Source organism: Nicotiana sylvestris, chromosome 6 (assembly GCF_000393655.2).
Source record: "Nicotiana sylvestris chromosome 6, ASM39365v2, whole genome shotgun sequence".
NCBI classification, from domain to species: domain Eukaryota; kingdom Viridiplantae; phylum Streptophyta; class Magnoliopsida; order Solanales; family Solanaceae; genus Nicotiana; species Nicotiana sylvestris.
The window spans coordinates 130,041,492-130,067,910 of NC_091062.1; the positions used below are offsets into that span (position 1 = coordinate 130,041,492).

At 38.7% G+C, this 26,419-nt stretch overlaps 1 protein-coding gene across 4 annotated transcripts in view; it reads left to right on the forward strand.

The window, feature by feature from the left end:
• The first annotated feature begins 969 nt into the window (after positions 1-969).
• The window catches only part of LOC104244967 (uncharacterized), a 51,127-nt gene continuing 25,677 nt past the window's right edge, over positions 970-26,419 (forward strand). For all 4 annotated transcript variants that reach the window (XR_011400237.1, XR_715635.2, XR_011400238.1 and 1 more), the window contains exons 1-7: positions 970-1,201; positions 1,648-1,689; positions 1,785-1,873; positions 2,439-2,500; positions 14,860-14,946; positions 15,055-17,753; positions 18,101-18,188. The gene's annotated coding sequence lies outside the window, so the exon portion shown is untranslated. The remainder of the gene's footprint in view (positions 1,202-1,647; positions 1,690-1,784; positions 1,874-2,438; positions 2,501-14,859; positions 14,947-15,054; positions 17,754-18,100; positions 18,189-26,419) is intronic.

Genomic DNA, 26,419 nt, shown 5'->3' on the forward strand with positions numbered 1-26,419 from the left:
TGGATTCGTGCATTTAAGCTGAATTCTATGGGAGAAGATTAAATAAGGAAAAATATTATTGTCAAAAAAGGAAAGGGCTACAGGAAAAACATTGGCGGTGAGACTGAATTTTATGGGATAAGATAAATAAAGAAAAATATTTTTGTAAAAAAAGAAAAAGGTTTAAAAAAAAGTTGAGCTAAAGAAACCAACCGTAAACCAAATCGGCAAGGAAAAGGCTTAAAAAAAAATGTTGAGCTAACCAAATCGGCCAAATTGTAAACCAAATCGGCCAAAAAGTAGGCGTGTAGAATTTGACCCAAAGTTAACTATGTGACATTAATGTATACGTAATTTAAATGGAAAGAAAAATCAGCCTTAGGTAATTTACAATTATATCCTTAAATTATACAAATAAATAAGGTTATAAAAGTCGATCAATATTTCAAGGATATTTTAGTCGTTCAACATTTAGCCTATATTATTCGTATTTTTATAAAAATATAAATATGAATAGATAGATACAAGATAAATATAGATATAGATATGCTTTCTTATCGTTAAAAAAAATGATTTGTCACAGCTACAATTTTAGGTGGAGGACAGTAACATTATTAATAAGTACTTCATTATCGGTCTGCTCTCAACTTATAATTCGATTACTTTGATTTTCTACCTACAAAAGTAAGATCATGAGCACAATATTTGTAATCTTACGTTGATAGACATATTAATCAAAAAGAATTCTGGTAGACATTGTTCGTATTTTGATCGAAATGATGCTATCAATATTGTATATATTGAATTCCTTTTCTTTATTACTATATTTTAGAAATGAGAGTTGATGGGACGAACATGTGCTAGATGTTATTGTACAAGAAGCCTTAAAAGTTGTATTCTCGGATTGGTTTCTATATACACATGTGTACCTTTACCAAGACGTGTTATTGTACAAGAAGCCTCTCACACTCCAAGACGTGTACTGCTTCTACAAACACGTGTAACCCTTACCTCTCCCACTGAACTAAATGGTTAATACCTAATTCCATCTCCTCATTCTCTCGCTTCTCTCCCTTCCTCTCTTACTTACACTTCTCTGTTACTAACTAATAAATAAAAGGTCACTTAGGCACAGGCTATGGAGGCCTAATTCCAAATAATAATAGAGAAATGTCACTAAGACGATAGATTGTGCATTAGGATTTAGGAGTACAAACATGAGGTAACCACGATGTTACAGTCTTATGCATTTACATTTTGATTCCTGTTTTTAGTGGCATTTGTAAATTTTGCTTAGTTTTATCTGTTATATCTCGACGGACATCTAAACCTGCGATTCTATCCTTTTTAGATAATATTGATCTACAATTATCATTCTGCCTCTGAAATTCTCCTTGTATTTTTGCTTTATTTTGTTGTCAGTTAGTCGTATATAATTTTTATTATTTGGTTCTTTCATATATGGACATTGCTCTTTCTTTATGTTCTCTTAGTGGATTTTGTACATGCATGTGGTTGATTGTTTAAATGCTTCTATAAAAGTACAGTGAATTTACCATCAGAAAGAAAAAATCGTACTGAAAAGGGAAGAACTTAGATGCAGCAAAGATGTTTGACGATATGCCTCAACTATTGTAATTTTTTAATTTCATTTCTTTTTACTTGTAGGTAATCTATAAGGCAGAGATCTATCATCTGGCAGCACCAAAGGTATATTACTTATTCCTATTGGATAGGAATACTGAGCAATAATGTGCATTATATTTATTTGAAATGCATTTAATTTTCCTATATGTTTATTGCAGTATTACTACTGTTTGTCTAAATAAACAGGGAAAATCAGATACAATCCAAACTGGCATGGAGTTCTTTTTTTGATCCATTTTTCTATTCGGTATGTAATGATGATTGAATTATCTAGCTCAACAATAATTACACTTTTGATCGTGTTTAAAAACTTCTCAAAGGGTTGCATTATAGCTAAGATACCTTTTCGGTTGTATTTTTCTGTTACAATAATTAATTTATTGCGTAATTTCCTTGGTTGCGCACATGAATGTGTGATTATGTGGAAGAAGTGTGCTTTGGTTTCACGAATCGACATTTCAAGATTGCCCTAGAATTAGTTCTTTTAAGCATTTTTTATAATATTTTCTTTTAAGCAGTTTTCTCTAAGGATTTCTTTTAAGCATTTTTTGTTTGGTTGGTTACTGATTCTCATTAGATACTGAGTTGTTTCCTTGTGACTAAGTGTTACTATTTACCTATTACGGAAGTGAGAACTTGACAATTAGGTGGAATTTATTTTCTTATCTTGGAATTGCCCGACCTTTCTCTATAATCCAAGTAACTCTTCTCTATGTTCCATATTTAAGCTTTTACATCCATATATTTTCATTATTTATGTAATTTTTAATGGTACATGACTTTATTCTACCTTCTTCTCTGATGAATTTCAGTGAGCTTCATTCGCCACTTTCGACACTTTAATGAGTGAACTGGAAAGACATTGCAGTTGTAGGTGAGCGTCAATGCATGACTTTTCTTTCTTCATCTTATTTCCTTTCCTCTTTCTTATTCTGTCTGAATTATCTAAGTAAAATTGAGAATTCAATAAAGGATTGAGGAATTTTTAAGTAAACAGAATGAAACTAAAAATGATGTGAAGGAAGGATAAACAGAATATGGAGGGAGGAGTACATTATAGATTTCTGGTTAGCTTTAGTTCGATGAGTAGCATTGAGAATTAGCACCCTTCTGCCAGGTGAAAGCCAGTTAGAGCTGCATGATCTTTTCGTTGCATTCGGTGATATAGCCGCATATTCTTTTTAATGCTAAATGACATTCCACTATGATTTGGTGCATCAAATTGTATAAGGTAAAATTGGAGGTTAAATGGTAAAGATAGAAAATGGAGAAGAGTATAAACTGCACAAGAGACAGGAGTTAGGAAAGTATAAACTCCACTCAGTTCACAATCTTGCACATGATCCAAAACCTAAAAAAATAGAAGCAGGAGTTAGGAAAGTTGATGCAAGATCAAAAGACATTCACAAGCTCTCCTCGAGAACTAGCGAGCGAAGTGCAAATGCTCAAAACGACCGGCCGGGTCGTTACATCCTCCTTCACTTAAACATACGTTCGTCCTCGAACGTGCCCAGAGTTGTTCTCAAAGCCATCAAACCATAGTGTAACCTTACCATGCACATACCTGGGGGTGATCCTATGTCACCCTATCCCATATAGGTCTGATAACATAACATAACTGAAATTTCTTAATTCAACCTAGCCCATAAGCCTTAGAATTCAATTTCCAATATCCGGAATTTACTATAAGATTAGAATCTCGCATCTACACACTGTGTGAGTCTGAACAAGTTGTATCAAGCCTTATCCATAACCCAAGATGTAATCACATGATATACAGCAAAACTCAAATACGCATAGAGATAATTTTCAATCATAGTGCTGCTCAAAACAACTCCATGCCGGTAATAAACCTTTTATCAAACAAAACCTCGGTCTAACACCTTCATATACTGCCAATGATAAAAGAAACACGCAGAAACTCATAGCCATTCATCAGATCAACCTGATATGGAATCTCTGCCTCCTTCGACAAGAACTATAGCAAATTTTCTAAGCCGACTTTCGATATTATCCTTCCAACATGTTGTAATCAATTTCGATAGTATTCATTCTAGGTCCAATGACCTCATCTCATCCAACCACTGGTCCATGGCATATGCCTCAAGCCACCTTGATCAAAATCAACAACATGCGTGATTCGACATCAAGTTCCCAAAGTGAATTACTATAACCACGGAGAAGCAAATGACGCAAATGCCACACAAGACTGAAAGAACATAACCAATGTCCAATCAATCATGCAACAACCAAATACTCATCTCGCTCAAATTTCGCTATAAAGCCCAAATGGAACCATACCGTGTGTGCATATAACCAACGAATCACAACCCCTCACAACATGGAAGAGTAGCACATAGAATATATCCGATACGAATAAAATCAACTCTAACCGAATGGCTCATCCCTCAACAATAGCAATATGGAGCCAACCAATCTGGCTCAGTATAGAATACACATCCAAATTGGGCCTACTAATGGACCCCCAAATCAGCTCTAGTCACCCACAAATAGATGAATAACCCTTCGAAAGTTCACAATGACTGAATCATAACACATACTATCATCTGACTAGCTTTGCCCACATCTTCACAGTCCACAACCACGAAATAACCTATTTATGAGAACTCCCAGTCTCCAAATCCATAGAGCACATGAATCACCATATCTGATCCCAACTCCACCGCCCGAATATCTAACACATCTCTCATATAGGATCATCCTGCGAGGAATACTTCTAGAATTCTTCCGTGCCACATAGCAAAATCTAAATATCAGCAGTCGATCAACTAGGAGGATGTCTTAATACCAATGAAGTATCCATAAATCAAAGCACATCGCCTCTTCTGAAATGTGCACTATCATCAAACCATACCAAATAGTAATATCAATTACCTAATCATCTAAAACCGTCCATGTTGCCTAAGAATTTTATGATCTTCTCTTCAAAACTGAGTTGTGACCTTGTTCATGCAAATCTCCATCCCACACAATACACCATATATACCATGCCATCATATGAAAAATACGAGAACTTCATAATCCACTCCGGGTATAAGCAACTACATACTCAATTATCCAAGGACCTTCCATTTGATTTCATCCAGGAGAAAATCACTATACATCACATGCTCCTTACGCCTGTCGCGCCCCGTTTGTTCCTCCGCAGAGAAAGTCCGAGTTCCGACATTCATGGGGGTAAAAAACTCATTTTCTTTTGGGATTTGAGTATTTGAAGAGTCGCCACCTAACGGATTATGGTGCGTTAGGGCACCCAGAGCGATTAACTCTTGGATTGGTTTGCATTACCAGAGATTTAGGGTAAGGGCTCGAAATAACCTAGAGGGGAAGGTGTTAGGCACCTCTCTTGGTCCACAACAGTGGGTCTCGGCCGAATTTATACTTATGAATTAGTCCTTTAACAAACAAGAAGTTGAAACACATAGTTTGTAAATAAAAGCATGTTGGACATTGTTTGACACAAATAACAATAAGACAAGGAATTTCAACGAGTTGCATACAAAAGAGTAAAGTTTAAACATTGGGAATTGGAAAAGGAGTCCTAGGTTGGTTAGCCTACAGGATCACCCCACACAATGCCCGGTAAACACTCCTCAATGAGGGGCTACACGTGACATTAGCGCGTAGTCATCATATCTTTTCTACCCAATTCCCTCCCGTTGGTCATATCCTAAAGTGTTCTAGTAACCTTGACAATGTCCTACGCGTGCACTACCCATCCCTTCCTTGTGGCCTTGGAGGTATTTTAGGACCTCTATTCTTTGGACAGTTCTAGACTTTCCTAAGGTTTTAAAGGATAAAATCTAGGCGTCAATCAAGAACAGTTAGGACTTCATATAAAAAAGAATAAGTTATAGGCTGACAGTTACCTCCTCAAACTTAGCAAGTAAGTGTACGTCTTCAAACAACATTTCAATGCTTAAGAGAAAATCCTAGAAGAAGATATCTAGGTGAGCAGGGGTTATACAACCTTGAATTAGGACAAAGTATCAAAATCCTATTTAACTTGCCTAGTGGTTTAAACCTGTTAAATCTGGATAGCTTAAGTAGCAAAACACAGTTTCAGAGTTGCAGAATTTAAAATCACCTTATAGGCTTGCCTAAACGCAGAACAGTGATGTCCTAAGAGCAAGGTATCTATGTGGGTGCAGTAAATCAATGAACAATGTTAAACGGACATTTGAGATCCTATAGGCATGCTTTCTAGCAGTAATGAGTTAAGGCATTGTTTTAAAAAACTCAATTAATGAAGTTGATAGTTGCTTAAGCCAATTTCAAAGTGAACTAACATGAATTAGACTGACTTGTGTAACTAAATTGATTTTAATTATATAGGCAGAATTTCTGATTTTAATTCCTATAAGCATGATATCTAATTGTTAAGAGCTGATGTTGGAACTTATAGGCATGATTTTAGTGAGACAAATGTAAACACATGCAGTAGCAGGAATTGAACTCAATCAATTTACACTCTATATAGCCATGGTATCTAATTATGAAGTTGATTTTTAACCTATAGACATGGTTTCTATTATTGAATCCATTTAAACCCTATAGACATAATTTCTAATATGGGAACCTTTTAAACCCTATAGGCATGGTTTCTAGTGTGGTAAAGCAAACATAGCAAGTATATTAATATATAATTCTATAAACATGGTATCTTCCCGAATTACCCCACAGATATGTAACTACCCACCCCTTTTCACTAATCACCTCCAATGTTGTTTACAAATAATTATTACAGACCAGCTGAACAAATTACATAAACAAATAAAGAAGAAAAAAGAAGAAGTTAATTATAGGGAGCCTGAAGTAGGCCCAAATGACTTCTCAAGCCTCTAATAGCCTCAAGTGCCACAGTACCATAGACAATATCTTGTCCAGGTGTGTCAAAGTTCCCTAAGGACCTCAAGGATCCCGGGCAGTGCTCACACCTAGACCCTTTTTCAAAAATAACTGATTTAAGTGCAGTGTGGAAGGGCCAGCTCTGACATGCTAGAGTTCAGAGAAATCTCATGGATCTCAAGGGAGTACACATGCTAGAGGGGCATGATCTAAATATTCTAGGAGTAATGGAGAGTGCTTGACACAGAAAAAGTTTAGTAGACAGAGAAAGAAGGTCTTAGTAATAGAAAGAACTTTTAGGAAAGACATAATAGAGTTTTAAGAGTAGGAATAGTTTAAGAAGACATTTAAACAGTCAGAAATCAGGTTAGAGAACATACAGCTTCAGAACAAATCTCACACAAGGGATAGAGGTAGGGGAACACCTAGCATACACCTTAGTGATGTCAATCAAGTACAGAGATGGTAGTTACAAAGTTAAGTTGGGAACACATAGGTTTAAGACACAAGCAGAATTACATTAGAACAAACTGTACCAGACAAACATTTCATGAAAAACATTCAAGGTATTAGAACAAGCAGGGTTTGGTCATGCTAAATAGTATGAAATCATAAGCTTGAAACATGCTTTGTGATACAGTAATCTAGGCATACTGATTGCATCTAAGTAGAATAACTCATAAAACTGGAAATCAAGATTGATAAAGTGCAGTAACAAAGTAAACACATAACTTGGAATGTGAATTTAATCAGAACATACCAGTCAGGAGAGTATGCAGAATACAGAGTAAAGATAATGCCAGTAGTCAACCTTGGGTTACAGCCGGCTGAACTAGTAGGAATTGTAAGGAACAGAAGAGAATAGAGGGTTTTAGGAGTATAATAGTATAGATGAACTAGGGTGCCTTGTTATGGTTGTTAACTTAAAGGAAGAGGAGATTTATATAGGAGTCGAAAACTTAACAAAACAAGGCAAGAGATCAATTGAGTAGTAAATCAAGGAAGTTACCCATAAATAAGCAAGATCTTCCCTTAATCAAGGGACAATTCAATCAACGGTAAACATGCCAGGCATTTAAGGAAAAGAATAAAGTAAAGCCTTAGGTATAGAATAGGTAATTAAGGGCTAGGTACATAAAGTTCTAATTAGGGAAATAATCAGTAAGAATCAATTCATAATGCGGACAAGGTAAGGGAAGTTTAATTAAGGCAAGCAAATCAATCAAATTGAGTAAAGAAGCAAGAATCAAACGTTTAAAGGAAAGTAGTCAAATTAAACCAGAAAATAAGGGATTCAGAGTAATCAAGGGTTCAAAAAATCGTGAAAGAAGCAGCATGCTTAGCATACAAAATGAGGTAAGGCATGAACAGTCAGAGTTTCACACAGCCTCGACAAAACCCATGGTTAAACGACACTGATGCAAAGAGAAGCATGCAAGTTTTGTATGAATGGATAGTACAAACACAAATTCATAATATCACTGGAAGTTTGAACAAAAAAGATTCAATAGAAGCATACTAGGAAAAGTAAATCATGAGAAGTCACAAGAAACTAAGGCAAGAACACAGTCAGAAGTACCCATATCAGAAACCAAACGAAAAAACCCTAACATTAGGGTTTTCAGTACAAACGGGCTAGGGTTGCAACAAGTTTATAAAATTAGTCAAAAACGTGTGAGAATCAGAAGTTTAAACACAAAGAATCATCAAACAAAGTTTTAAAAGAAATTCTGAAAATCCTAATTTTAGAAAAAGTGAAGAATTCACTTGAAATCAAACGATTCTGGTAGAGAATCTCAAGGATATTGTAAAACACACAAGAAACAAACTCAAATTGTCCTATATTTGTACAGATCTAGGAGGTATAGAAAAGAAATTTGTCACGACCCGGATTTCCCACCCTCGGGAGTCGTGATGACGCTTACTAATATGAGCTAGGCAAGCCAATCCTTAACAGCTTACTTCATTAACAAATCACTTCTTTTAACGATTATCAGTGATAGCATGAAAACAACGGAATTTAGTAAATGTACGGAAGACTTAAATTAAAGAAACGGAACAATAATACGGAAATCAACATATGCCTCTACCCAAGAACTGGTGTCACATTACTCACGAACTTCTAAGAGTACTAAATACAACCGTTTGAAAGAAAAATATAAACTGTTTGTCTCGAATACATGAGATAACAGACTAAAATAAAGAGAGAGGAGACGCCGGTCCTGCGGACGCTTACAAGGCTACCTCGGTGTCTCACTAGACTGAAAGCTGGCTCCCGCGCTACTGCTACTGTCCAAGACCTGGATCTGTGCAAAAGAGCACAAAGTGTAGTATCAGCACAACCGACCGCATGTGTTGTTAAGTGTCTGGCCTAACCCCAGAGAGGTAGTGACGAGGCTAGGACCAGACTCCAAATAAACCTGTGCAGTTATATACTATATGACGGGAAAGTAAACAGACAATAAGCAATCAAAGCTGGGAAAGGGGAAACATGCTCCGGGGGTAGCAGGTAAAATAGAATAACAAAGAATAGTAAAGAAACTACAATTTAACTTCTAACACGGATAAAGAGAAATAAGGCAACTTTCACTTTCAGTTTCATCTTGTTGCAGACGTGCAACCCGATCCCATTTCTCATATCTTGTGGTAGGCGTACCACCTGCTCCCATTTCAGTATATCCTGTGGTAGGCGTACCACCCGCTCCCATTTCATTATATCCTGTGGTAGGCGTGCCACCTGCTCCCATTTCATTATATCTCGTGGTAGGCGTACCACCCGCTCCCATTTCATTATATCTTGTGGTAGGCGTACCACCAGCTCCCATTTCATTATATCTCGCGGTAGGCGTACCGCCCGCTCCTATTTCATTATATCTCGTGGTAGGCGTACCACCCGCTCCCATTTCATTATATCTCGTGGTAGGCGTACCACCCGCTCCCTTTTACATTTCATCACATAATCACAAGAAATCCCGGCAAGGGAACATAAATAATATAATAACTTCCCGGCAAGGGAAGACAACAATGTTATAATTTTCTCTGCAAGGGAACAACAATATTGAATTAGTCATCCTGGCAAGAGAGAATCAGCTATAACCAACCTCAACTCAACTTGTACTCAGTTCAATTATTGAAAATGCTCAATCATAGAATATCATTAAGTAAAGCACCCAAGTGTCATTTAAGAACACAACAACTTTCAATTTAAGACTCACGGTCATGCTTGACACCAACGTATAGATACTCGTCACCATGCCTATACGTCGTACTCAACAAGAAGCAAGTAGCAAGTATGACTCAACTCCTAATCCCTCAAGCTAGGGTTAGACCAAACACTTACCTCGATGCCTTGATCACCACTCAAGTCTCAACTATAGCTTTACCCCTTGATTCCACCACCAATCCGCTCGAATCTAGTCACAAGTTACTTAATTACATCAATAAGTGCTAAATGAATCAACCCCAATGCATGAAAATGAGTTTTCTAAAGTTTTACCCTATAGTCAGAAATCACCCCCTCCCCCCGCCCCCCGGCCCACGTGGTCGAAACCCGAGGTTCGGACCAAAACCCGATTATCCATTCCCCACAAATCCAAATATATAATTTGTTTTGAAATCGGACCTCAAATTGAGGTCCAAATCCCCAATTTTAGAAAACCTAGGTTCTACCCAAAACACCCAATTTCCCCTATGAAAATCTTTGATTTGAAGTTGAAATCATGTTAAAAGATGTTAAAGAGTGAAGAAAATAAGTTAGAAATCACTTACCAGCGTTTTGGACTTCATTCTTGAACAGACCCCATCTCAAATCTCTACATCTATGATCTTTCCTAGTCTCTTTCAAAAATATAATTCTATCTACGACCTCTTTTTTTTATCTGTGCTACTATATAACAACTATTTACAAATTAATCTCTAAATAACTTCCAATTCCTAGCCCTCCGGATGTGATATATTGTAGCACTCCAAACAACAACAATGACTTCATTCTTGAACAGACCCCATCTCATCCGCTTCAACCATTCTAGCTTATGCTTCACTCCTTGTTGTTGTCCATTGATTCTAGTCCATGCTGCAAGTCTCTCTTATCTCTTTGTACCATCTACACTCTGAGAACAAGTGCAGGTGTGATTTAGTGACATTCTCATCACATAGGCAATATGTGGTATCAACTACATGAATATTCATCTTCACCATCATCTACATGAATATTCATCTTTACCGTTCTATCTTTGGGTAATAATTTGCTTTGTACTACTAACCATAAGATAACTCTATGTTTAGGTTGTATAACTCTGCACTAAATTAAATTTGCCGCCTTCATTTTGCTCAAAGTCCCTTGCAAAGAAATGTAGCTATTGCTAATAGAGTAGTTCCCATTAGGTGTCAATTAATACCAAGTTGACATGTCCTGTTTTATAGCAGTAATCTTCTTCCAGTACTAGCTAGAATCTTGAGAAGGAGAATGATTCCAAATATCGTTTTGATTTCTCATATAGAGGCCATTGACCCACTTTACCTACAACACATCTATATTTAGAGCTAACTACCATACTAATTTCCCAATAGAAGCCACAATCCAACACCTGTTGCTTTTAATATTGAGTCCACCAAATTTCCTAGGTATGCAAACTTTCTCCTATGCTACTAGTGCCACCTTTCGTTTCTCAGTTGAGGAACCCCATAGATAGCTTCTGCATTTTTGATCCACCTCTTTCAAAATACACTGGGGAAGAATAAACATTGTACCCCAGAAATTAAAAATAGAAAACAGAACAACACTTATGACTTGCAACCCGCAGCATATGATAACTGCCTAGAGTAACTAACGTTTATCCTATTTGTGAGTTTTTCCACCAGTTGGTGACATTCCATTCTACTCCATTTCTTTGACAATGGCAATCCCAAATATCTTATGGGAAATGTACCTAATGTGAGACGTGTTTGAGCTAGTGGCACCTGCTTTGTTTGTTCATCACTCCAGCAAGAAACATACTCGACTTGTCTAAGTTAGCCTTTAGCCTAGTAGCATGATCGAAGTGTTGTAGTGCCTCCATAACTCGTGTTACTGATGTATGATCACATTTAGAAAAGATCGTACAATCATTAGCAAATATCAAGTGAGTAAGACTGAGTGTTTTACACATGGGAAGAAACATAAAATCAGGTAAATGACTCATTTTTTAAGAGTTCTGGACAGGTACTCTATAACAATCACAAATAGCATGGGTGACATTGGGTCACCTTGTCTAATTCCCTCTTGCCTTCAAAATATCCATGCCCCTCACCGTTGAACATTACAGAGAATTTTGTGGATAAAATACAAGCCATTACTAAGAAGAAATATTTATCTGGAAACCAAACCCTTTCAGATCTTCTTCTACAAACTCCCAACTAACCATGTCATATGCTTTCCATAGATCAATTTTCATTAGACATTTAGGAGAAGTTTTTCTATTATAATTCCTAAGTAAATCATGGCATATTAGGACATTATGTACCAAATATCTCCTCTCAACAAACATTGCCTGGTTTTCAACTACTATGTGCCCAAAAACTTTCTTTAATCTCTGACAGGTCATCTTTGAGATGCATTTGTATATAACATTGCACGTGAAATAGGCCTATATTGGTTTGAATTAATAGTAGTAACTTTCACCTTAAGGTTGAGTGCTATCATGGTGGAGTTAATTTGTGTCAACAACTGCCCATTGTCAAAGAACTCCAAAATTGTTGCTGAGATGTCCTGACCAATTACATTCCATGCAGCCTTATAAAAGCCACTTCCATATCCATCTGGACCTGGTCTTTTATTGCTATCTATCTCAGACATAGCCCTGTTAACATCATTTGCATTATACTTTTGTAATAGCTATACCTGCTACTCCACTATTAGTATGTACCCATTTTTTAGTACACCTACATTAGCCTTACATCTTGATTCCTCCTTTTGCCCATTAGTTCTTCATAATGCTAAGCAAATTTATTTGCAATAGCTATTGGATCATTCTGAGTGATAGCGTTCTTATCTTGTAGTTGTACTATGGCATGCTACAATTTCCTGTGTTTAATGACAGAGAAGAAGTACTTAGTGTTATCATCGCCAAGTCGTATCCATCTAGCCTTGCTTCTTTGCTTCAGAAATATTTCAGCCAAGTAAGAGGTTCTTCTGTATTCCTGATATTTTGCTTGTTCTGCTTGTTGCAGCTGCATGTTCATAGGATCCTCTTGCAATGCGCTTTGAATTTTTAACAAGCTATTTTATTCTCTTCAGCATCAGTTATGAATCTGCTGAACTGCTGACCATTTAGCTTCTTTAAGTTCCCCTTAAAAAGTTTTCATTTCTTGATAACTTGAAACATCTTATACCCCCAGAATCTCTGTATCCCACACATTTTCCACCCTTTCCAAAAATTGAGGATGACTGACCCAAATATTACAAAACTAAAAGGCTTTCTTTGTTCTTGAGGAGTCACTTAGTGCTGCTATTTTCACTGGAAAATGGTCACTCAGTGGAGACATTGTACCTTGCTTGTCATTCCAGGTGTACCTGTTCCCATGATGTGGAAGTTTCATGATCTCACAATCTTCCACGCATTCCTTAAACTCCACCACCTCAGCCACTGTAACTAGATTGCCTCCTAATCTATCCTCTAAATCAAGGACTGAATTAAAGTCACCTAATACCATCCAAGCACCAGTGCATACCACCCTTTGCCTAGTTAAGTATTCCCATAATTCTCTTCTTTCACTTATGTGATTATAAGCATACACAAAAGTTATATAAAACTCCACATGTTCAGCTATACTAGTCACCTGACATGTTATAGCTTGGGCTAACTTAGGTACATCTATAACATGATAAATATCTTGCCTCCACACAATACAAATTTTTCAATTCTAATGTTGCTCCAAATTAGTGATGTACTGCCAACCCCCTAACATATTGTTAATCACATTATCAAGTTTTCATACCTTAACTTTAGTTTCCAACAATCTTATTAGACCAATATTTTGTTCATTACAATGGAGTCTAACCTCCTTTTGTTTGTTAGGGGCATTGAGGCCACTAACATTCCATGCTAGGATGCTAACCATTAGCTAAGGGAGGAAAGTCATGTCCTCCCTCATTTATAGCTTGACTCACCAACTGTTTCCTTCGTTGTTCCTTTTTACCAAGTGCCTGAAACGAATTTTGTGCTACCACTATCTAATTTTACTTTGTCAATTATGGATTTTGTCTTGCTGCATGCCTATTCACAAGGGTAACCCAACCAGCTGTTGGTGTATTGCCTTTGTCAACCTGTTTATTTGTTCTCTATGTGCCCGCCCTTTCTCGTACATTAACTTCCACCTATTTTTTCCCCTTTACTGCCTTTGTACCTTCTTTTTGCTCGACTCCCTTGTTCCTATAATTAGCTTGATCAGGGTGTTCCCCTTGCTCTTTGGGCACCTTTGGTTTGGGAGCTTTCTTTTTCTTACATTCATCCTCTGAATGTCTATATATTTGACAAAATTTGCATAGGGTTGGCTTCTAGTCATACTGTATTTTTTGTTTAATCACTATCCCTTTTCTCATTTCTAAAAAATAATGTGTCCAGTAGATTGGAATCTAGTTCCACTTCAACCAGTAGCCTAGAAAAATTTAAACCCTTCTTCTTCTTAGTGTTACGATCCACCATTAATGGTTTTCGAATTAAGCTTCCTATCTTACTAAGCCCTTTTGGATTTCAACATTTGAAATCAAGCCTAGGAAGCTTAATCCAAATTGGTAGCGTTTGTAATTCCTCTTTTGTGAATTCCATGGCGGCACTCCATGCTTTAACAATGAACGACTTGTTGTCAAAGTGATAAATTCCTCCTTCAAGGACATCATTTTCCCCTGCTTCTGAGTTGAACCTCACCAAAATTATGCCATTCCTCAACATTGAAATTTTGTTTATACCATATTTTTCCCACAGTCGCTGGATGAATCCATTCAAAATAGAGAATGGGGGCGGGCACCAAGTACGTAACATATAACGACAGTACTCAAGTAATCTATTGCGCAAACTTTTGTTTGTCCATGTACTTCCGGTTGAACATACTCCAACTTGAAACCTGCGTTTGAAATTTTTTGTAACATCAAAATTATCCCAAATTGATGATCATTTCACTTGGCTTTCTGCTGCATCACCTCTTCCGCCCATGTGAGTTTGCGGCTACTCATCGGGGATTGCACAATTCGATCCCATTCTATTAACAAGGGGGATTTAGGAAGTTCCTTTTCTTCTATGATTACCTCCTCGATTTGGCTAATCTCTTCTTCGGTTATGCTTTGTTTTTCAATTGATGTTGTTTTTGCGTTGTTTCCTCTCTTCCTAGCCTGAATACCTCATTGCAAAGTTGCTGCTTGCATCATCAGCACCTTCTGAGTAAGAATCTGAGCACTCTTACCCATGGCGTGCACAGGTTAGTTATCATGCGCCGAGAGAGTTTCTAATGGCTCGGTTATGTGTAAATGGGTTTCGAAGTGTTCTTGGTGATTTTTGCCATAACTTGAGATGGATTTATTTACAGGTATGAGGGATATGTGACATGTTATGATTTTCTCCTGGATGGGATCAAGGAAGGTTTCCAACTAATCGAGTATGTAATTTGCTTGTGACCAAGGGTCGATAATGCAGTTCTCGTGTTTTCATATGGTGTGGTGGAGTTGGGACCGGCTATGGTAATTCATGTTATCTATGGATTTGGAGACTGGGACGTGTTTGTGGATTGTGAAGACGTGCCCAAAGTTAACTAGAAGGTAGTATGTGTTATGGTTAGGTCATTGTGGACTTTTGGAGGGCCATTTGTCCATTTGGGGATGACTGGAGTTGATATGGTGGCCCATTGGTAGGCCCAATGAGGATGTGTATTCTACACCGAGTCGGATTTGTTGACTCAGCACTGTTATTACTGAAAGGTGTGTCATTCAGTTAGAGTTGATCTTGCTCGTGTTCTGATATGTTCTATATATTACTCTTCTATGCTACGAGGGCTTGTGATTTATTGGGTATATGCTTATAAGATGCGGTTTTATTTGGGCCTTGTAGCGAATTTTGAGTGAGATAGTTATTGGGGAGTTGAATGGTTGATTGTGCCTTGGCTATGGTCTTTTCGGGCCGTGGTATATAATGTTATTCACTCCTCCATGGTTATGGTCATGCACTTCGTGTACTTGATGTGGAATTGCGTCTGATTGTCGATTTTGAGCATTGTGGCTTGAGGTATTTCATAGGGCCATTGTTTGGATGGGGTCACGTGTTGCAACAGAGTTATGTTGAGATATGATCATTTTAGATAGATTCATGTGTTTTGGTTCTACTATGTGTGATGGGTTCGTAGCATTGCGTTTGTGGTGGCACTTGTTGAGCTTGCGGGATGGTTCTCTCATTTGAGTCATTTTCCATGTTTGAATACTTTTGAATTGTTACTTATTGGTGCACAGATTGTACAGTTGTTGCTTTAGGTTGTATTGGTGTGGCATGTCAATAGAATAGTTGTGTTTGATGATATATGGTCATTGGACCCAAAATGGATACTATCGGAATTGATTACAGTATGTTTGAAAGAATAATATCGGAAGTCAGCTTGGGATTTGGCTTTGGTTCTTGTCGGACAAGAGAGAGAGCTCCATGACTTGTTGATCTAATAAGTGGTTATGAGTTTATGCGTGTTTCTTTCATCCTCAGCAGTGTACAAAGGTTTTGAATGAGTTTTTATTTGATATAAGGTTTACTACCAGTGTCGGGTTTGTTTTGAACAGCTACTGTGATCAGCAATTATTGCTACGAGTATGCGAGTTGTTTGGTATATCATGTGATTATATCTTGGGTGATTATTATGGCTTGATACTGCTTGTTGAGACTTATACAGTGTGTAAATGCGAGTTCAGGTCTTGTAAGGAATTTTGGATGTTGGAAATTGGGTTCTAAGGCTTATGAACTAAGGTTAAAGTAATGATCTTCAATTATGTTGTGTTTTCAGGCTTACATGGATTGGAGTAACGTGGGATCACCCTCGGATATGTGCGTGGTAAAGTTACACGGCGATTTGATGGATTTGGAACGACTCTAGGCGCGTTCGAGGACGAATGTACATTAAAGTGGGAGGAGAATGTAACGGCCCCACTGGTCGTTTTGAGCATTTGCATTCTATTCAGCTATTTAAAGTCTTGAGTAGCTTCGTATGATGTTTATGACTTGCGTGAATCATCAATTTTGGTTTTCAGGTGATTCAGAATTGATTTGGAAAAGTGATTCTCAACTAGAAAACTTTAAGTTGGAAGAATTGACCAAATTTGGCTTATTAGTATTTGAACTCGGATCAAAGTTTTAATAGTTCTGTTAGGTCCGTATGGTGATTTTGGACTTGGGCGTTTGCCCGGACTTGCATTTGGATATTTCTAGAAGGTTTTGGCACTATTTGGCGAAAGATGGAAATTTGAAGGTTTGGAATATTCATAAGTTTTACTGAGAGTTGACTTTGATGATTTGGAATCTCAACAACTTTATTATATTATTTGGGACTTGTGTGCAAAATTTGAGTTCATTCTGAGTTGGTTTGATATTGTTCGGCACAAGTTTTGGAGGTTTAAAAGTCAACCATTCATTAAGTTCGATTTGAGGTGCGATTCGTGATTTTTGATCTTGTTATGTGTGATTTGAGACCTCGAGAAGGTCCGTGTTATGTTTTGGGACTTGTTTGCATGTCTGGACGGGATCCCGAGGGGCTCAAGTAAGTTTCAGATAATTTCCATGTTCTTTGGCACTGCTAATTTCTGGTGTAGCTGACCCTTTTCATTGCATAGTGTATTATTGGATCTAACCTTTTTTTCTTCATTATGTTCGCGATTGTGTTCTCACGTTTGCGTACCTTTGTGAGACCTGAGCATCGTGTTCGCCTTCTTTAGCTCGGGTTCGCATAGAGTGAGTTGAGAAGCTGGGGACTAGAAGAAATGCCTTTACATTCATGAAGTATCAGCAACATTCGCGAAGGTTTGGATCTGGTGCAGATCGCGTTCGCAAGGTCTATGCCGCGAACGCGTCGGGTCTTTTGTGGCAAAGTATTTTTGTGCATCGCAAACGCGATGGTCCTTCCGCGTGCGTGAAAAGTATACTTGGAGCAGACCTTTAAGTACTCTATTTCGAAGGTTTCGGGCATTTTATCATATTTGGAGCTATGAAGCTGGGATTTAGGAAATTTTGGAGGCGATTTTCACCACATGGAATGGGGTATGTATTTTCTATTCGGTATTGATTTTATTTTGTGATTTCATCTTCGTTTTTGGCATTTGATTGATAATTTTGAAAGAGAAATTGAGGGTTTTGACTAAACTTTCATAATGTGAATTTTTGAGTTTTGAATATCGATTCCGAGCCAGATTTTGAGTGAAACTAGTATAGCTGGATTCATAATTGAATATGTCATTGGATTTTGTGAGTTTTGTCGGGTTCCGAGGTGTAGGCTATGTTTTGACTTTTTGGTTAACTTTGGGCTTTTTATTTTTGAGATACCACCAATATCATTTGGGATTGTTTCTTTATGCATTATTTGATGTAGTTGAGTTTCTTTTGGCTAGTTTCGAGCCGTTCGGAGGTTGATATGCGTGGGATGGCATTCCTAGAGTATGGGTTGGCTTGCTCGGTATTGGATTTGGCTTGCTCGAGGTAAGAAACATATCTAAACTTAAATTTGAGGGTATTTAACCATGGAAACTGTGTTATAAGAGATGTATTGAGGTAACACACATGCTAGGTGACGAGCGTGCGGACATGCACTGAGGAAATCATGATTCTAGTCGACTATTACACTATGATCAGACTTGTTTTGCTGTTATATCTTGTTACCTCCATGTTATCCCTACTTGATTGATTATATGAGCTGTGAATCATGTTAGAAATCATGTTTAGGCTACATGCTTATTCTGTTGAGACCCACCGAGGTCATTTCTGCTGTTGAGTTATTTGCTTAAATTACAGTTATGTACTCAGTCATATCTATTCATTTGCATATCATATCTCAGTCTTTATTATCAATTGTTGTCACATCATGTTATCATTGTTTGGGTTGATTGGCATGAGATTTGTTAGCCCGAGAGACTGGAGAGATTGATGACTGAGTTGGGGCCTGAGGGTCGTGTTATGAGAGATATTGTGGATTGGGCTGCATGCCGCAACCAGCAATATTGGCTTTATATATATTATTATTGATGGGATCGAGCTGCACGCTGCAATAGGTTTTATTGATTCATGATGGGATCGGGCTGCACGGCGCAACAAACCATGATGGCTTATTTTAGCGCTTGGGCAAGATCCGCCCATCCGGAGTTTGACATACTAGCAGTGAGTGCATGTACCGAGTGCCGAGTGATTGAGTGCCGAGTGCTGAGTGATTGAGTGTTGTCGCGCCCCCTTTTTCTAGAGCGAAATTGGGTTTATGACATTTGGAAGGACAACTCGTTCCTTTTGGGAACTGGGTTTGAATTTAAATAGTCTCCACCTAATGATTAGGGTGCATTAGGACACCAAAAGAGTTTGATTTTGAAAAACCAGAGATAGGGTAAGGGCTTGAAATTATTCCAAGCCCTTAGGTATTAGGCACCCCTCAGAATCCACTAGTGTGGTTCCCGGCCAGACAATTATTGTGAATTTGGGGTACAATAAACATGTAGACAAATAAAGCTCAGATAGGAGGGGATTTCACATATAAAAGTTTGAAAATAGACAAAGTTTAAGAGCAGTTTGAGGAAGCGGATTCTAGAATGAAAATGTTAAAGAAATAAGAGTAAAGGAAGGGGGGAGGGGTCCTAGGTTTACTAAAAATATGGATCACCCGACACAACGTCCGGTAATCACTCCTCAATGAGGGGCTACACGTGACGTTATCGCGCGGTCATCATATCCATATCTACCCTTCCCACCCTGTTAAGGTATTTAAAGCGCGGGTTAGTCTCGATTACTTATTGCATGTTATTACCTGTCCCATTCCTATCAGTCCTGGAGGCACTTAGGACTACTAATCCTAAAAGGTTTCTGAGTAGGATTTGCAAGTTCTGAGTATTCTCCTTTCGCCAAGTATTCCTTGATATCATGAAACCAAGGTTTTTCGTCTGCCTCTTCTTCAACATGCGCACAATAAGCAGGCTGATCATGGATCTTTATTGGAATGGGATCAATGAAGTTCTTGTCTGGATGTTGTATCATGGATGATAGGGTAGCCAATGCATCGGCAAACTCATTCTGAACCCTGGGAACATGTTGGAATTATGTCTTTACGAACCTCTTTCTCAATTCATGTACATAATGCAGATACAGAAGTATCTTGGAGTTCTTGGTTGCCCATTCTTCCCAGACCTGATTTATAAGTAGGTCTGAATCTCTGATCATTAGAAACTCTTGAATGTTCATGTCAACGGCTATTTTGAGCCCTCGGATGCAGGCTTCATACTCGGCCATGTTGTTGGTGCAGGGAAACCTGAGCTTGGTGGACACCGGATAATGCTGACAGGTTTCTGATACTAGGACTGCTCCTATGCCAACTCCTTTGAAATTTGCTGCTCCATCGAAAAACATTCTCCAACCGTCATAGGATTCTGCAATGTCTTCTCCAATGAACAATACCTCTTCATCAAGAAAATACATTTTTAGGGGTTCATATTCTCCGTCCACGGGGTTTTAAGCAAGGTGATCTGCTAGTGCCTGTCTCTTGATTGCCTTCTGAGTGACGTAAACAATGTCAAACTCACTCAACAGGATTTGCCACTTGGCTAGCTTGCTAGTGGGCATGGGCTTCTGAAAGATGTACTTCAAAAGATCCATCCTTGATCTGAGATATGTAGTATAGGCACAGAAGTAATGCCTCAGCTTCTGAGCTACCCAAGTCAAAGCACAACAAGTGCGTTCTAATAGAGAATACCGGGCCTCGTACGGGGTGAACTTCTTACTGAGGTAATAGATGGCCTGCTCCTTCCCTCCCTCCCCCCTCCCCGTTTTGTCATGATACCCTAGAACGCAACTGAAAGCTCCATCCAATACTGCAAGGTAGAGTAATAAGGGTCTACCCGGCTCAGGCGGGACTAAAACTGGTGGTGTTGACAGGTATTCCTTGATCCTGTCGAAAGTTTTTTGGCAGTCATCAGTCCATTTGGTAGCGGTGTCTTTCTTCAATATCTTAAAGATTGGCTCACTGATAATTGTAGACTGTGCTATGAACCGACCGATGTAGTTAAGCCTTCCCAAGAAACTCATCACATCCTTCTTGTTCTTTGGCTGTGGTAGTTCTTGAATGGCTTTGACTTTGATGGATCTAGTTCTATTCCTCGGCGACTCCCAATAAACCCAAGTAATTTTCCAACAGGAACCCCAAATGCGCACTTTGCGGGATTCAGTTTTAGGTTGTACCTTCTTAGTCTATTGATGAACTTCCTCAAATCTTCCATGTGATCGGTGGCTTTCTTGGACTTGATGATGGCATCATCTACATATACCTCAATCTCTTTGTGTATCATATCGTGGAAAATGGTGGTCATGGCCCTCATGTAGGTGGCCCCTGCATTCTTCAACCCAAACGACATCATCTTGTAACAATACATTCCCCATGGCGTAATAAAAGCTGTTTTCTCAGCATCTTCTTCATCCATCCAGAGATCTGATGATAACCCGTGAAACAATCTACAAATGATTGCAACTCATTCTTGGCGCAATTGTTGATCAGGATGTGTATGTTTGGCAAAGGGAAGTCGTCTTTTGGACTGGCCCGATTGAGATCCCGGTAGTTGACACAGACTCTGACCTTCCCATCCTTCTTTGGCACCGGTACAATGTTGGCTAACCATGTCGGGTATTCTACTACACTGAGAACCTTAGCTTTGACATGCTTAGTGACTTTTTCTTGATTTTCCAACTCATATCAGGCTTGAACTTTCTGAACTTTTGCTTTACCGACGGACATGTTGGATCGGTTGGCAGTTTGTGAGCCACAATAGATGTACTCAGACCAGTCATGTCATCATACGACCAGGCGAATATGTCCTCATATTCTCTTAGAAATTCTGTGTTTTCCTTCTTTTCTGACGGCGATAAGTGAACGCTGATTCGTGTTTCTTTGACATTTTCTGCATCTCCCAGGTTGATAATCTCAGTTTCGTCCAGGTTAGACTTCGGTCTATTTTCAAAATTCTCAACATCTTTAACAATCTTTTCTAGTATGTCATCTTCCTCTGAATCTATGTCCATTTGTTGCGTTGTCTCGTTGCATGTCACAGTCATTGGTTCACCAAGATAAGTAATAGTAATGATGTATAAGTAAACTAATGAGAGAAAAATAATAATGAGCGTCGATTCATAAGATAAAAAATGCTTTGATAAATTGCATAATCGTTTTAAACATTGGAGATCTTATTGCGGGAATTGAAAATATGCGAAAAATAAAATCTTTTAGTAAAGAAGACAATGCTTGTTTTAGCCTTGCTACCCCGAGGCTCATCGGGCTCTGGTTGTCCTGATGGTCCAGTTATTGAGGCATGCCCCTCTACTTACAGCCTGTATGGAAGGGCCTTCCTCCCCCTCTTCCTCGAGAACAACACAACAGTCCATATCATTGTCTTCTAGGAACAAGTTCTTCACCGTTGCAAGTGCTTCTTCTTCATCTGATCCATAAATAATGTCAGCCTGTTGGAAAGTCTGCTCCAGATGCGGTATTGGCTGCTCTAGTGGATAATAAGGACCACGCCATGGTGGCGACCGAATTCCTCCCAAGTGTATCCATATCCTAAACCGAAGGTAAAGCCATGTTTCTTGAGTTTTATGGGTTTAGAGATTCCTTGAAGGTTCTTGCCAAGCCCTTTGTTCTTGCCTTTAATGGGACTAAGAGGAGGAGTGGGTGGAGGGCCCCTGGATCTCTTGGAATAGGATAATGTTGCCAGAGTGCACGAACTAACCTTTGGGGAGGGGAATAATAAAACAAAAAGTAAAAACAAAAAGGTAACCAAGTTAGTGAGGTTTATAAAAAGTATTGCAATATTTAAACACATAGTGCAAGAATGTAAAGCATGTCCTAATTTGGGAACCTCTTAGTGCCCGAGTTAGGCCTAGCGACAAATTGATTTGGAGAACTTAGGATGCTAAATGCCTCATTTCATTGATAAAAAGTAGACGAATCCCAAAATGACACTAAATAAACAGGAAATGAAAATTACTAATGGCCATTGGCCTTATTACATTTTATAAAGCGAAAAGAAAAACTCCTATCTACTTGGTCCCAGAAGGACCTTCCTCAGGTTGAATGCTCTCGTTGATCAAATCCTCCAGTTCACTTAGGTTCACCAGTAAAAATGCCTTTGCCAGGTGTTCTCCTTCGTTTCCCTTAACGTTCTGGCAGTCGGTGACTCTCTTCCTCACTTTTCCTTCTAATTCCAGCAGACTGTATTCCAGATATTCCAACTTTTCGCTAGCTCTGGCGACCCTCTCTTTCCACTCATTGATTTGGTCATCTGATGGAAGACTCCTCCAACAGTCTAGCTAGAGTGGGGCCGTGCTAACCATACCGAAATTAGGGACCTCGTTCTTCATTTTCTACAAAACAAAAGGGTTAAGACCATACCCCCACCAAACTCGACTATTTAATATCAACAATTAGCATGAAGCCTTTAGTTCTGCAAATATATGCACAGAACGTGATGATATCCGTTTGGGTTTAGGGAAACCCAGTGGACTTTGGACAAGACTATCTTAAAGGATCATTATGTGGACAACATAACTGACCCAACTAGGTTTGGCCATGATGCATGCGTAATTTAAATAGAGTAGTGTTTCTATGGGGTTTTAGACTGGTACCCTTGAGCGGACAACTCAAGGGGAAAGGCACAGAACCGTCGACTACACCGTTGATCGACTGGTTTTACCGCAAATATGCCTTTTTCGGATTTAGGGGGTAATAATATAGGAAGAGCGCAACCACTCATTATAAGCGTTGCTATAGTATTTATTTCCCACGAGTGAAGTATGATGTTGAACATGATCATGCAATAATTAAAAGCATGTTGTCACGTAATTTCACGTTAAGATAGTAGTAAATACAGCAACTTCATAATTTAAAGTAGTAGTAAGGAAAGAAACAAAGAAGACAAGTCAGTTTTGCAGTTGAAAAGGGAATTGAATGCTTAAAAGAATTAAACAAGTAATTGCACATAATGAGGTATGAATCCACAATAATAGTCTGAAATGGTAAAAGCCTAAATATCCCCAGCAGAGTCGCCATGCTGACGCGCCCCCTTTTTCTAGAGCGAAATCGGGTTTATGATATTTGGAAGGACAACTCATTCCTTTTGGGAACTGGGTTTGAATTTGAAGAGTCTTCACCTAATGATTAGGGTGCATTAGGACACCCTAACCCGACTCATTTATCACTTTCGACGCCGTTGAATCCCTCGTCTCCCTATTCTCTCATAGACTCGCCCAAACCCTAGCGTCGTCACCTAAAATCTACCCTAAATCCCTTCGATTCCTACCTATTCCATGAGATTCCATGGTGATTTGATTCCCTACCGGCCTCTTACCTCTCCTGGTTATTCGACCCTTTTGTTGCATGAAGGGATCTTGAAAGGATCCAACTCATATTTTGTTCAAAGACCGTTCAAAGGTCTACCTATGGCCATTATCGTTTGTGACTGCTATTTCTTCCTATTTTCAATACGAATCTATGACTTTGGACCAAGTCTCTTTCACATCTGTCATATTCAAAACCCTAATCTCATGGCTAATTGGGTCTGTTCAGATCTTTGTAGATTTGAAACGTTTTGAACATTATTTGATATTTTCTTCGGAAAAAATTTCTATTTTCCTTATCATTATTCAATTTCAGTGACTTCTCAGAGCTAGGGTTTGTCCTAAGTTCTCTTCAAATGATTTTTTCTTAATTTTCAAGTGTTAAACCTGATTATTCCTTTACTGGTTGGGCCGATTTTCATGTATATGCTTAAACCCTAGGTACTTCTGTTTATGGCACTAATTTCTTCAATTTTTCTTCCGTTATCTATTTATTTTTGTCAATTAATCATCATGGATGATTTTATTAGTCATTTGAATCATATTTTCCCGTTCAAATTAGTATTTCTTTGTGATTTTCTTGTTTACCTTATTCGTGACTTTAATTAGTACAATTTTCCTTAATTAGACTATTATTCTGATTCAGAAGTTTTATATGGTATGATTGATTCTCTTACCTTATTTGAGCCCTAATTTGTACCATTGATTGGCTCTCCCTATTCTAAAGGGTCTTTCCCAGATTCTTCTGCATGATTTGATTGGTTAAATCCCCAATTAACTGGTTGATTTATTCGATTACCCTTGTCTTATGAACTGACATATCCTTACCTTATTTGTTCTTACCTCACTAAGTGCTATATATACTCTCATTCTGATTCTCCTAAACAAAAACAGTAGTTCAGAATACACACACATACATTCAAGCTCTCTCTTCTTTCTTTGCTATTTGTGCTAATTGTGGGTCTAGCCGGTTGAAAGCCAAGGCTAGATAGTAGCCGGTTGAAAGCCAAGCCATAGGTGAGTATGGCGTCTGATTTCATGGACTGATTCAGGTTCAATACAGAAAATGCACCAGATGTTTTCTACATTCAAAACCTTAAGAAAAAGCCCACTGAGACTTTCCGCGAGTATGCTACTCGTTGGAGGTCGAAAGCAGCCAAAGTCAGGCCAACTTTGGATGAAGAACAGATGAACAAATTCTTCATTAGAGCACAGGATCCGCAATACTATGAAAGGTTGATGGTTATTGAAAACCATAAATTCTCTGATATCATCAAACTTGGTGAAAGGATCGAAGAAGGCATCAAAAGCGGGATGGTAACAAACTTTGAGGCACTACAGGCCACAAACAAAGTATTACAATCAGGAGGCATATCGATAAAAAAAGACGTCGAGGCAGTAATGGTGGCTCAGGGCCTAAAATCTCAACTCACATACCAAACACCTCCACCCACATACCAAACACCTCCACCTACATATCAACCCTCATCTCCCAGATATCCCCAACCAGCCATTGTCTATCACACCTATAATTCTCAACCATCTCAATTCCAATCTCCTCCAACTCGCCAAAATTATCCAAGACCACGACCCAATTTTGATCGCAAACCACCCAGACAATACACCGCCATTGATGAACCCATCGACCAGCTGTATGAAAGGTTAAAGGCCGCTGGTTACGTCACTCTTATTCCTGCTGTGGCAGTGGAGAACTCATCCCAATGGGTCAACCCAAACAAAACATGTGCATACCATTCTAGTATGAAGGGGCACATCATTGACGAGTGCCTAACATCGAATGATAAAATCCAGACACTGATTGACAACAAGGTCATACATGCGAAAGAAGCTACACCCAATATCCGCAATAATCCTCTCCTGAATCATAGGGGCGGTGGAATACATGTGATCGGGATGGATGAAGAATGAGATCCTAAGGGGTCAATCGGGCTTATTCGAGAAGGCGATGACTTTAAACGCGCAGTCACACTTACTCCTTTTGTAGTACAGACTCAGTCACCAGTCAAGGTTGAGGTAGCTGCATCGGTTCCATTTGAGGTAGAGGTAGCTCCACCTACAGCCACCCCTGTTCCATTTGAAGTAGAAGTGGCCACACCTTTCACAGTGACAGTATCAACCACACCTCCTTTCGATTCAAAAGCAATACCCTGGGATTACGTTGTCGAAGCTAATCGAAAAGGAAAGGCAAAGATGGAAGAATCTGATGTTGCATAAGGAATGACCAGGACTGGAAGAATCTATACACCTGAACACTTGGGAGGACCAAGTAAGGATGCCACTACGAAGCAACATGTCATTGAAACAGGTCAGATGACCTTTGGAGGAAAGTACAA